Genomic DNA, 12145 nt, shown 5'->3' with positions numbered 1-12145 from the left:
CTAACCATCAAAAATAAAAAAATAAGATAGGGGCTGGAAAGATGCTCAGTGGTTAAGAGCACTTCCTGTTCTTCCAGTGGACCCAAATTCAGTTTCCAGCTCTGGGGGATCCTATGCCTCCTCCTGGCCTCTTTGGGCACACACACACACACACACACACACACACACACACAAATAATTATAAAATAAGGGAATCAGCAGTTAAGAGCAATTGCTGCTTTTCCAGAGAATCCAGATTCAGTTCCCAGCACCTAAAGGGCTGCTCACAACTGTCCATGACTCCAGTTTCAGGGGATCTGACACCCTCTTCTGGATTCCAAGGGCACCAGGCATGCACTTGGTGCACAAACATATGTGCAGGCCCTCACACATATGTATAAAATAAAAGTAAATTTTAAAATCTTTTAAAAAATTTTATATTTTATTTATTATTTTTTTATTTTATGTGTATAAGTATATTGCCTGCATGTAGGCAAGTGCACTGGTGTCATGAAATGCCCACAGAGGACAGAAGAGGCCATCAGATCCCCTGGAACTGTAGTTACGGACAGTTGTTAGCTTCCATGTGGGTGCTGGGATACGAAACTGGGCCTTCTGCAAGAACAACCAGTGTTCTTAACTGCTGAGCCATCTCTCCAGCCCAATTTTAAAATCTTAAAATTTTTTTCCCTTTATTTTATGGGTATAGGTGTATTGTGTGCACGTATGCAAGTGCACCTGTGTTGTGCAATGCCCATGGAGGACAGAACAGGGCATCAGATCCCCTGGAACTGGAGTCACAGATGGTTGTTAGGCACCATGTGGATGCTGGGATTTGAACCTGGATCTTCTGCAAGACCATCCAATGCTCTTAACTGCTGAGCCATCTCTCCAGCCCCAAAGTAAAATTTTAAATCTTAAAAAATAAAAACTGCCGGGTGTGGTGGCTCATGCCTTTAATCCCAGCACTCGGGAGGCAGAGACAAGCGGATCTCTGTGAGTTCAAGGCCAGCCTGGTCTACATAGTGAGTTCCAGAACAGCGGGGGCTATTGGGAGACCCTGCTCAAAAAAAGAAAAAAAAAAAAAAAAAACCTATGTTGGGTGTTGTGGCACACACCTTTAATCCCAGCACTTGGGAGGCAGAGACAGGGGCAGGAAGATCTCTGTGAGTTCAAAGCCAGCCTGGTCTACATAGTGAGTTCCAGGCCAGCTGGGGCTATAGGGAGACCCTGTTTTAAAAAGATACCAAAACAACAACAACAACAAAAACAAAAAAAACCCAACTAATCATTACAGAGACTAAATAAATAAATTGAACTATTAAATCTGAAGAAGAAATAAAGTCTAAATTGTGTTGTAGAGAATACGCATGATAAGGGCCAAGGAGATGGCTCAGTGGGTAAAGGCATTTGCCAGGAAGCCTGGCAACCTGAGTTTGATTCCCAGGATACATATAAAGGTGAATGGGGAGAACTGATTCCAGTTGTTCTCTGACTTGCACAAGTGCACGTTGCGTGTGTGCCACCTCCCACATCATCATGCACACACACACAACAGTGATAATAAATAAAAATGAAAAATGCCAGGTGTGGTGGCATATACCTTTAATCTCAGCAATTGGGAGGCAGAAGCAGGCAGCTCTCTGTGAATTTCTATGAGACCAGGCCAACCTGATCTATATAGTGAGTTCTAGGCCAGCTAGGGCTGCATAGTGAGACTTAATCTCAAAAAAAGAAAAAAAAAAAAGGAAAAAGATGTTTATAAAAAGAATATAGCTAGGCGTGGTGGTGCACGGCTTTAATCCCAGCACTCGGGAGGCAGGGGCAGTCAGAGCTCTGTGAGTTCACAAGCCAACGTGGTCTACATAGTGAGTTCCAGGCCTACTGGTGCTACAGAGAGACCCTGTCTCAAAAGGACCAAAAAAAAAAAGAAAACCCAAAACAGAAAAAATCCAAAAAGAATATTTTATAATGAGCTGGGTGTGATGGTATACACTTGTAATTTTAACTCTCAGAAGACTGAGGCAGGAGAATGAGTTTGAGGCCAATCTGGGCTATAGAGTGAAAACAAACAGAAAAGCATAATATCGTTAGGTATTGTTAATTATTTTGTTTATTTACTTTCATCAAGTACCTAGCAGAAGCACAGTACTAGGTAAGGATCCTTGCCTGTATTAGGCGTTGAAGACAGGTAATATCATTTTACAGATGAGAAAACTGCAGTTGAAACTTGAAATAATAATGAGTACAAGGCCTAATACATACAATTGTTTCTAAGATGACTTCACTTGAATGTCACATAGAATTCTCACATTCAATATGTCTAAGTGGAACTCACTGTCAGTCCCCTCAAAAGGGTTTATGTAGCTGAAGCTGGCCTTGAACTCCTGATTCTTCTACCTCCTGTGTGTTGAGATTACAGATATATGCCACCACACCTAGTATACCCTCTATTTCTTTGAGATACTGTTGCCTTGGGGACAGGACAGACCTCTCTGAGCTACTCTTCTATGTATAGAAGTGCTCCCTCAGCCTTAGTGTCTCTTTTGTGGAGCAGATTGAAACCAGTATCTTCTACAAGGATCACTGGCATCCATGATAAGTAGGTTTTCAGTTAACTGGTTTCTTCATCCTCTTCCAACTAGCCTCTCCCATAGCTATCCCAAACCAGCATCTGAAAAATACCTGTGCTGGCTGAGACCTGATTGGTTAAGCTCTCTGAAATTTTGTTTTTTCACTTGGGAGAAAACCTTAAACAGGTTTGTCATAAAGACTTAATAAAACAGTATATGTGAAATTCCTTACACAATGCTTAAAACATGGAAGGACGTCTACATATTCTATATATGTTCATCCCTTTTACCCTCTTCCTTCCCTTCTCTTCTTTTGCCTCCCTCTCCCAGATGCTAAACTGGAAGACAGGTCACCTGGCCTTTTTTGGCTCCCTCACTCTCTAAAATTGATCAGAGGTCATGATTTGTCATTGCTGTCTCCTGACCTCTAAATGCCCACCACCTCTTAGCTGAATTCAGGCCCTCATCATTTTTCACTTATCACTGCAGTAGCCTACTAAATTATTCTCCCTGCTCTCAGTCTCATCTCCTAACCCATCCTCCATGGTGTTACTATTTCTAAAATGCAAATTTGATCATGTCTCTCCCCTGCTTAAAATTCTTCATTTGCTTTCCATCACCTTCAGAAAAAAATGTATTCTTTTTAGCATGTTACGCAAAGTCCTTTGTAATTTGGCCTCTATTTATCACTCTGGCCTATTCTATTCTGTCCCCACTTCCCTGCCCTGTCCTAATACATCATACTTGGCTCTAGATGTGCTTAAACATTTAGAGTGCCCTGAACAGGCTGTGCTCACTTACCTCTGAACATCTGTCCTTGTTATTCTATTCAGTTGGAATCACCTCACATACCCCCACTTTCAGGACTTTCAGTCCCTCCTCCCTTGGCCCTCCTGCTTCTACCGGCCTTTCAGCCCTGAGTATGGTGGATCACATTTGGGAGCCTGTAGGTTAGTGATATCTCTGCACACAAATTTGTCATAACACTAATTGCAGAGCAATTGTCTGCTTCTGATTATCAATCACCTGTGAATTGCTGGCGTCAAGGACTGCTTTTTTTGGTTTTCTTTCTTTCCTTCTTCCCTCCCTCCCTCCCTCCCTCCCTCTCTCCTTCCCTCTCTTTCTTTCTTCTTTTCTGAGACAATATCTTAATGTCTTACTACATAGCCAAGCTTGACCTCAAATACAATCTTCCTGCTTCATCCTTTTAAATACTGTGATCACAGATATGCATGATCTTGCCTGACTGAAGGCTGAATCTTTTATTTTTTGATTCTTAGAGGTCTTTTTGCTTTGGTTTGGTTTGGTTTTTTGAGACAGAGTCTTGCTCTATAGTCCAGGCTTGCAAGGAACCATGGTACCTGGCTTGATGATTTAGTCTTAAGTGCTTCAGATACATATAATAAATGTTTATGGGTTCGGGTGTGGTGGCACATGCTTTTAATCCCAGCACTTGGGAGGCAGAGGCAGGTGGATCTCTGTGAGTTCAAGGCCAGTGAGTTCCAGGTCAGCTGGGGCTACAGGGAGACCCTGTCTCAAAAAGACCAAAATAAATAACTAAATAAATGAATAAATGAATAAATAAATAAATAAATAAAAGAGAATGACAGATGAAGAAGAAATAAAGAAAAAGAGCTAGTAAAAATGTTTATGGGTTGAAAAAATTGGTTTGAATATGAATTAAAGTCTCATTCCAAGCTCATGCTCTTTCTGTGTGGTGTCAGGTGCTATTATTTGTGGTATTCTTTCATTCAGTTGAATGAATGCATTCATTCTTTCAATAAGTGTTTGATCTATTGAGACAGGGTCTCTCTATAGCCCCAGCTGGCCTAGCACTCGATATGTAGACCAGGCTGGCTTCAAACTCACAGAGATCTGCCTGCCTCAGTGCTGGGATTAAAGGCGTGTGCCACCACACCCAGCTGGACACATTCTTATTTTCCTTTTAGCCACCCTCTTTCTTAGCTAATTATCCTGTTGTCCTGGCTTTCTGGCCTGATGCCTATTAGTCTATCATACTGATTCCCGACTCCTTTCTGACTTCTGAACTGTTGCTACATGATGTTCCTACCTGCTATGTTTGCATTGTTCTTGGCTGACCTCACTTAGGTGTCCATTGAGCCAAATTTCCAGTCTAGGCCTGCTCTATTCTGTTTGATCTCCCAGGAACTGGCACAAACATGACTTTGAACAGGACAGGTTCTTTTCATCTGAGCCTTGTAATCTTATTTTAATCTTTTAAAAAATTCATCAATGATCTCCCATGGTCCATTGGATTCAGTGGGTTTTCTCCTATGTTTCTTCCTATCAACACCCCTACTACTTTTGAACTTCTGACAATCACATTCTCTTTTTGAAAATTTTTCTCTCTAATCTCGATGGTATTATACCTTTTACATTCTTCATCTGTGTTTCCCCCGGTTCTGGGGATTAAGCCACATACTAGAGAAGCACTCTACCACTGAGCTCTGCCTCTAGTCCTGGTCTAGCTATATTTTAATAGCTCAGTTTTCTTTCTCTTCCAGTGATGTTTCTGTTTTATAAGTCTATGGATCAAGAACAACTATCTTCCACTCAGGCTCAGGCTCAACATTTTTATCCTTCATCTTCTATGTTCTTTCCTAACAATTCATCTCTCACAAGGCTCCAGTAAAAAAGTAAAACTACCTAATATTTTACCACCAGAGCTTACAAAGTGCCTTTATATGCTTTATTTGTTCTCATCTTAGTATGGGAATATCTCCAAAGTTTGTAACTGTAGTTCCATAGAACTTGCTATTCTTTTTTAAAAAATGTATATGGGTGTTTTGTCTGCATGTATATGTGTACCATATGAATGCAATACCTATAGAGGCCAGAAGGGGGTGGATGATCCCCCTGGAATGCTAGTTACTGATCGTTGTTACCAAGATGTGGGTGCTGGGAATGGAACCATGGACCTCTGCAAGAGCAGCACACGCTGCTTTTTTTTTTTTTTTTTTTTTTTTTTTGTCTTTTTTGAGACAGGGTCTCCCTGTAGCCCCAGCTGGCCTTGAACTCATGAAGATCTGCCTGCCTCTGCCTCCCAAGTGCTGGGATTAAAGGCATGTGCCACCATGCCTGGCTTCCCCATGCTGCTTTTAATACTTGCTTTTTTTTTTTTTTGAGACAGGGTCTCCCTGTAGCCCCAGCTGGCCTTGAACTCACTATGTGGACCGGGCTAACCTTGATTTCACAGCAATCCACCTGCCTCTGCCTCCTGAGTGTTGGGATTAAAGGCATGTACCACCACACATGCCCCCCCCTTTTTTTTCCACTATGTATTTTTATTGAATTTTTGTGCATTTCATACATCTTTTTTGGGGGGGGTTCTTTTTAAGACAGGGTCTCCCTGTAGCCTCAGCTGACCTGGAACTCACTATGTAGACCAGACTGGTCTCAAACTCACAGAGATCTGCCTGCTCTGCCTCCCAAGTGCTGGGACCAAAGGCATATGCCACCAACACCTGGCTCAATACAATACATCTTAATCATATTTAAAATACTTAATTTATTATAATATTTTTTATTTTATGTGTATTAGTGTATTGCCTGTATGTATGTAAGTGCACCCTTGTGAAGTGCAATACCTGTGCATATTGCCTGTATGTATGTAAGTGCAATACCTGTGAAGATCAGAAGAGGCCATCAGATCCCCTGGAACTGGAGTTAGGATGGTAGATAGCTGTCATGTGGGTGCTGGGATTCGAGCCTGAGTCCTCTGCAAGAGCAGCCAGTGCTCTTAACTGCTAAGCCATCTCTTCAGGCTCTATCTTAATCACATTTAGAGCCCCCTCCCCTATATGTACCCCCTATATATATAGTCCCCCTCCACAACCAGATTTCATGTATTCTGTCATATATGTTAAGGTCTACAGAGTCAAGTTTGTGTCCCCAGATGTCCCTTGGTATGAGTCCATCCACTGGAGCCTGGTCAGCCTACTTAGCATCACTCCCTTAAAGAAGATCAACTCTGGGGCTGGAGAGATGGCTCAATGGTTAAGAACACTAACTACTCTTGTAGAGGACCGGGGTTTGATTCCCAGCACCCACATGGCAGCTATCTACCATCCTAACTCCAGATCCAGGGGATCTGATGCCCTCTTCTGATCTCCACAGGTAGTGCACAAGGGTACACTTACATACATGCAGGCAATACACTCACACATAAAATAAAATAAATAAAAGAAATCCTATATCAACCCGACTACCTCCAAAAACAAACAAACAAACAAACAAACAAACAAAAAACCAAAAAACTAAACTTAAAAAAATAAAAAGAAGAAGATCTGGGCTGGAGAGATAGCTCAGTGGTTAAGAACACTGACTATTCTTGCAAAAGACCTGGGTTCAAATTCCAGCACCTACATGGTAGCTAACAACTGTCTATAACTCCAGTTCTAGGGGATCCGACAGCCTCTTCTGTCTTCTGCGGGCATTGCACGACATGGGTGCACTTACCTACATGCAGGCAATACACATAAAATAAAGTAAAAATAATAAATATTTTTAAAAAAAGATCAACTTTCCCAAACCTGGCAGTGATTAGCTGCCAACAAGAACTTACTAGTCTTTCTTTTTTAATGTGTATGCATGTATTGCCTGCATGTATGTAAATGCACCTGTGTTGTGCAGTGCCTGGGGAGGTCAGAAGAGGGCATCAGATCACCTGGAACTGGAGAAAAATAAAGTAAAAATAATAAATATTTTTAAAAAAAGATCAACTTTCCCAAACCTGGCAGTGATTAGCTGCCAACAAGAACTTACTAGTCTTTCTTTTTTAATGTGTATGCATGTATTGCCTGCATGTATGTAAATGCACCTGTGTTGTGCAGTGCCTGGGGAGGTCAGAAGAGGGCATCAGATCACCTGGAACTGGACTTACAGACGGTTGGTAGCTGCCATATGGGTGCTGGGATTCAAACTTGGGTCTTCTGCAAGAACAGCCAATGTTCTTACCCTCTGAGCCATCTTTCCAGCCCCAAACTTGCTATTCTTAATAGTCATTCTGATGCTTCCTCAAATTAAATTTCATTCTATTCATTCAGACTTCTATCATAGCACTTATGACAATATGCCTTTCTGTTCATTTCCTGCTCTCTTTCCTAGTAGACTACCAGGTCTATATTATATGAGTTTTTTTTTTTTTTTTTTTGAGGCAGGCTGTCTAGTCCAGGTTGGCCTCAAAGTCATGACACTCCTGCCTCCACCTCTCCAGCATTAGAATCACAGGCATGTGTCACTGTATTGGCCTGCTATGTTTCTGATGTTGCCCTTTCTTTTCTGTTACTTTCACAGCACTCAGCCAGGCTCTTACACTTTGGTTTTTGTTGTTGTTGTTGTTCTTTTCGAGACAGGGTCTCTGTGTAGCCCCAACTGGCCTGGAACTCACTATGTAGACCAGGCTGGCCTTGAACTCACAGAGATCTGCCTGCCTCTGCCTCCCAAGTGCTGGGACTAAAGGCATGCACCACCACACCTGGCTTGGCTCTTATACTTTGTACAACTGCAATATTCCTATCTTAGCCTTCCTGCCCTTAGTCTTTTTCTTGTAAAATCAATTCTGTTTCTCCTGTAGGAATAACTTAGAAATGCTATTATTTTATTTATATTATTGGTGTGTGTGTGTGTGTGTGTGTGTGTGTGTGTGTGTGTGTGTGTATGTGTGTGTGTATGGTGGGGGGATGGCTCATGCCACGGCACATGTATGGAGGTCATAGGACAACTTATGAAGTAAGTTCTCACTTTCTACCTTTACATAGGTGGCAGAGATCAAATTCTGGTCCAGGTTTATGTGGCAAGCATCTTTACCTCCTGAGCCATCTCATCAGCCCTAGAAATGCTATTCGTGAGGCTGGAGAGATGGCTCAGTGGTTAAGAGCACTGATTGCTCTTGCAGAGGACCTGGGTTTGATTCCCAGCACCAACAGCGTGGCTAACAAGCATTCATAACTCCAGTTCCAGGGGATCTGACACCTTCTTCTGACCTTTGTGGGCATTGTATGACATAGGTGCACTTACATACATGTAGGCAATACACTAATACACATAAAATAAATAAAATATTTAAAATAAAAAGAAACGCTATTTGTATGAGGACTAAGTTAAAATCACTCTGATACTCAGGACCTTTCCATATTTCCTGTAGCATCTCAATCATAAACCTGAGTCTTCTTTCATTATATTTTTCCTGTTGCTACCCAGATGCCAGAGAGAAAAAGCAAGAGAGAAAGAGAGAGAGAGAGAGAGAGAGAGAGAGAGAATCTTTTCTTCCTTCCCCTCCCTTCCTCCATTTGTCTATATTCTATCCTTCCTTTAAGACCCAACTTCATCTTACCTTTGGAAAAGTAGCAAGTGCTCTTAACTGCTGAGCTATCTCTCCAGACCTTACATTAAACTTTAAAAAGAAGAGTATTTTGTAGCACATGAAAACTATGTGAAATTCAAATTGCAGTGCTCAAAAATACATTTTTAATATAACACAGTCATACCTGTTTGTTTACATTTCTTTTTTGGTCTTTTTGAGACAGTCTCCCTTGTAGACCTAGCTGGCCTGGAACTTGCAATGTAGACCAGGCTGGCCTGCCTCTGCCTCCCAAGTGCCAGGATCAAAGGCCTGCACCACCACTCCCAGCTTTGTTTACATATTGTCTGTGACTGTTTTCAAGTATAACAAGAAACAGTTCAATAGAGAGTGCATATAGCCTACAAAGCCTAAAAAATTGTTTGATTGTTACAGGGAAAACTTGCTGATTCCTGATTTAGATGTTGAAAATTCATTAGAATCTTTTCATGTCTCTTCAGGAATTGAGGAGGGACCTAGGCATGGTAGTGCAAGCCTTTAATCTCAGCACTCAGGAAGGCAGAGGCAGCCGGAACTCTGTGAGATCAAGGCCAAGCCTGGTTTACATAGTGAGTTCCAGGCCAGCTGGGACTACAAGGGGACCCTGTCTCAAAATAATAAATACATAAATAAATAAATAAATAAATAAATAGATAGAATTGAGAAGAGGCTGGAGAAAAACTTGGTAGTTAAGAGTTCATACTATTCTTTTTTGGTCTGTTTGAGACAGGGTCTCCCTGTAGCCCCAGCTGGCCTGAAACTCGCTATGTAGACCAGGCTGGCCTTGAACTCAGGTGGCTCACAAACACCTGTAACTCCAGTTCCAGGAGAATCTGAAGCCTTTGACCTCAGCAGACACCTGTAGTCACATTCACATACCCACATACATACACATAATCGAAAAATAAAATAAATTTTAAAAAAGAATTGAGGAGGTCTGTTTCACTAATGACAAATCTTTTTAATGCTAATTAATTGTTCTGTTCCTTAGAAAAATTCCAGAGGAGTAGGCTGCATAGAGTGAGTAGGAGCTAGCCTAGTTGTAACTTTAGTAACTCAGGCAACCCAACCAGATTCCCATTAGAAAGACAATCAGGGGTTCTCACATGGAAGAGGTTTTTAAAAAAGGGCTTTCCATCTTCTCTATTTCTGACCTGACAGAGGAAATATATAAATATTGAGAGTTTGGTTGGAGAAAAGACTATTTGAGATCTTACTTGAATCTGGTTGTTGAGATCAAACCACTGAATGGCAAGACAAGTTCAGTTATTAATGACTGTTTTAACAGACTGTGGAAGAGATCAACAAAAGAATGTATCTGTGAAAGCTGAAAGTATTTGACCTTGGCTGACTGAAGCTGTAAGTATGAGAGTTTACAGTGTTGAAAAGTATTGCAGTCATGTATTAAGAATTTCCTTAAAGAAGAAATGAAACTGGATAGATAAACAGACACACATTAACTGAAGCTATCAGAAATTCCATGCCCTTTACCTAGGTGTTCTGTTTATTTTGATTTCTAATTATTTTTTCTGTAAACATACAACAGGGGCTGGAGATATGGCTCAGCAGCCAAGGGTTAAGAGCATCGGTTGCTCTTGCAAAGGACTAGGGTTTGGTTCCCAGTCCCCAGTTCCCATATGGAAGCTAACAACCACCTGTAACTCCAGTTTTAGGGGATTCAATACCCTTTTCTGGCCTCCTTGGCCATTGCACACATAGGTGCATTTACAAACATGCATGCAAAACACTCATACACATAAAATAAAAATTAAAAAAAATTAAAGCTCAAAAAGTATATACAACATAGAAATTAATACAGTTCTTTTTTTTTTTTTTTTTTTTTTTTTTTTTTTTTTTGTCTTTTTGAGACAGGGTCTCCCTGTAACCCCAGCTGGCCTGGAATTCGAGCCTGCCTCTGCCTCCCAAGTACTGGGATTAAAGGCCTGCACCACTACACCCGGCTTTTTTTATTATTAATTAATTAATTAATTAATTAATTAAATTTTTAAAGTCTTTTTGAGACACAGTCTCTCTGTAGCCCTAGCTAGCTTGGAACTTGCTATGTAGATCAAACTGGCCTTGAATTCACTGAGATCTGCTTATTTTTGCCTCCCAAGTGCTGGGATTAAAGGCCTGCACCACCATGCCTGGCAGTACAATTCTATCTTACTGGCAAATGATGTACATAGAGTGGATTGTTGACTTTATTTTTCACATTGGCAGACCTTGCTTGGCTGGTTTTGGCACTCGGATATGGACTATCAAATTGTGGGTTACTACCTGACATGTATGAAGAAACAAGAGAGCCTCTAAGAGATAGGACTTGAATGTTTCACTGTTAACCATAGGCACAAGGCACCAATAGCCATGGTACCATGGAGGGCACACTATTAGACTTAATGAAAATCAGGGCTGGGGATATAGCTCAGATGTAGAGTGCTTTCCTAGCATACATGGAGCCTTGGGTTCAGTCCCTAGCACCAAATGAACTAGGCATGATGGCATCCACTTGTAATCCTAACACTCAGAAAACAGAGGCAAGAGGATCCAAAGTCCGAGATCATTCTTGGTAGTGAGTTCAAGGCCAGTCTGGGATACATGAGACTCTATCTAAAAAAAAAAAAAGAAAAGAAAAGAAAGGAAAATGCAATGTAAATCAATGTTTTCTCCTATTCATGAGGTAGGATATGATGAATCCTAAAATGTCTTCCAGTTCCTAATAGCTGTGATCTTCTAAATCAAAGAGGCACTTCAGTTTTCTTTTTGTTGTTTTTTTTGGAAACAGTCTTACAGTGCAGCCCCGGGTTGGTCACAAACTCCCAGAGATCCACCTGCCTCTGTCTCCCAGGTGCCACCACAGCCGGCCTCAGTTTCCCAGTTCTTTGCCACAAGCACTGTACATTAGTCTGGGCCCCCCCCCCCCGTCTCCATTTCTACTTCTTTGACTCTCTTATTCCTCCTTGCAGTCAGTTGGCTTTCTGTTCAGACTTCCACCCTGCTAGTCTGCCATTTCTTGAATTTATTCCTTTCATTCACTGGTTCCAAAGTGTTCTGCTCCCCTCCAAAGGTCCTCTTGGGGGTGCTTTCGCACAGTCCCTCCTTCCCTCTCTCTCCTTTCCTCCTTCGCGAAGTACTTACTGCCTCTTCTCTCCGTCACTGCTTTCCGTACTTCATTTTCTGTCTTCTCATCCTCCGACGGACTCCCCCTCCTTCCCGCTCTCGTCTTACCCTA

General features: G+C 41.6%; 1 protein-coding gene across 1 annotated transcript in view; it reads right to left on the bottom strand.

Annotated features, from left to right (window-relative positions):
• The window catches only part of Nr1i3 (nuclear receptor subfamily 1 group I member 3), a 23954-nt gene extending 11809 nt beyond the window's left edge, over nucleotides 1-12145 (bottom strand). Inside the window, exon 1 of the mRNA XM_029570879.1 lies at nucleotides 12052-12145. The gene's annotated coding sequence lies outside the window, so the exon portion shown is untranslated. The remainder of the gene's footprint in view (nucleotides 1-12051) is intronic.

This window comes from Nannospalax galili, unplaced genomic scaffold (assembly GCF_000622305.1).
Source record: "Nannospalax galili isolate Female #2095 unplaced genomic scaffold, S.galili_v1.0 scaffold484, whole genome shotgun sequence".
Taxonomy (NCBI): Eukaryota; Metazoa; Chordata; class Mammalia; order Rodentia; family Spalacidae; genus Nannospalax; species Nannospalax galili.
Note: the sequence above shows the minus strand (reverse complement) of the source record. Positions and strands in the feature narration are given on the sequence as shown.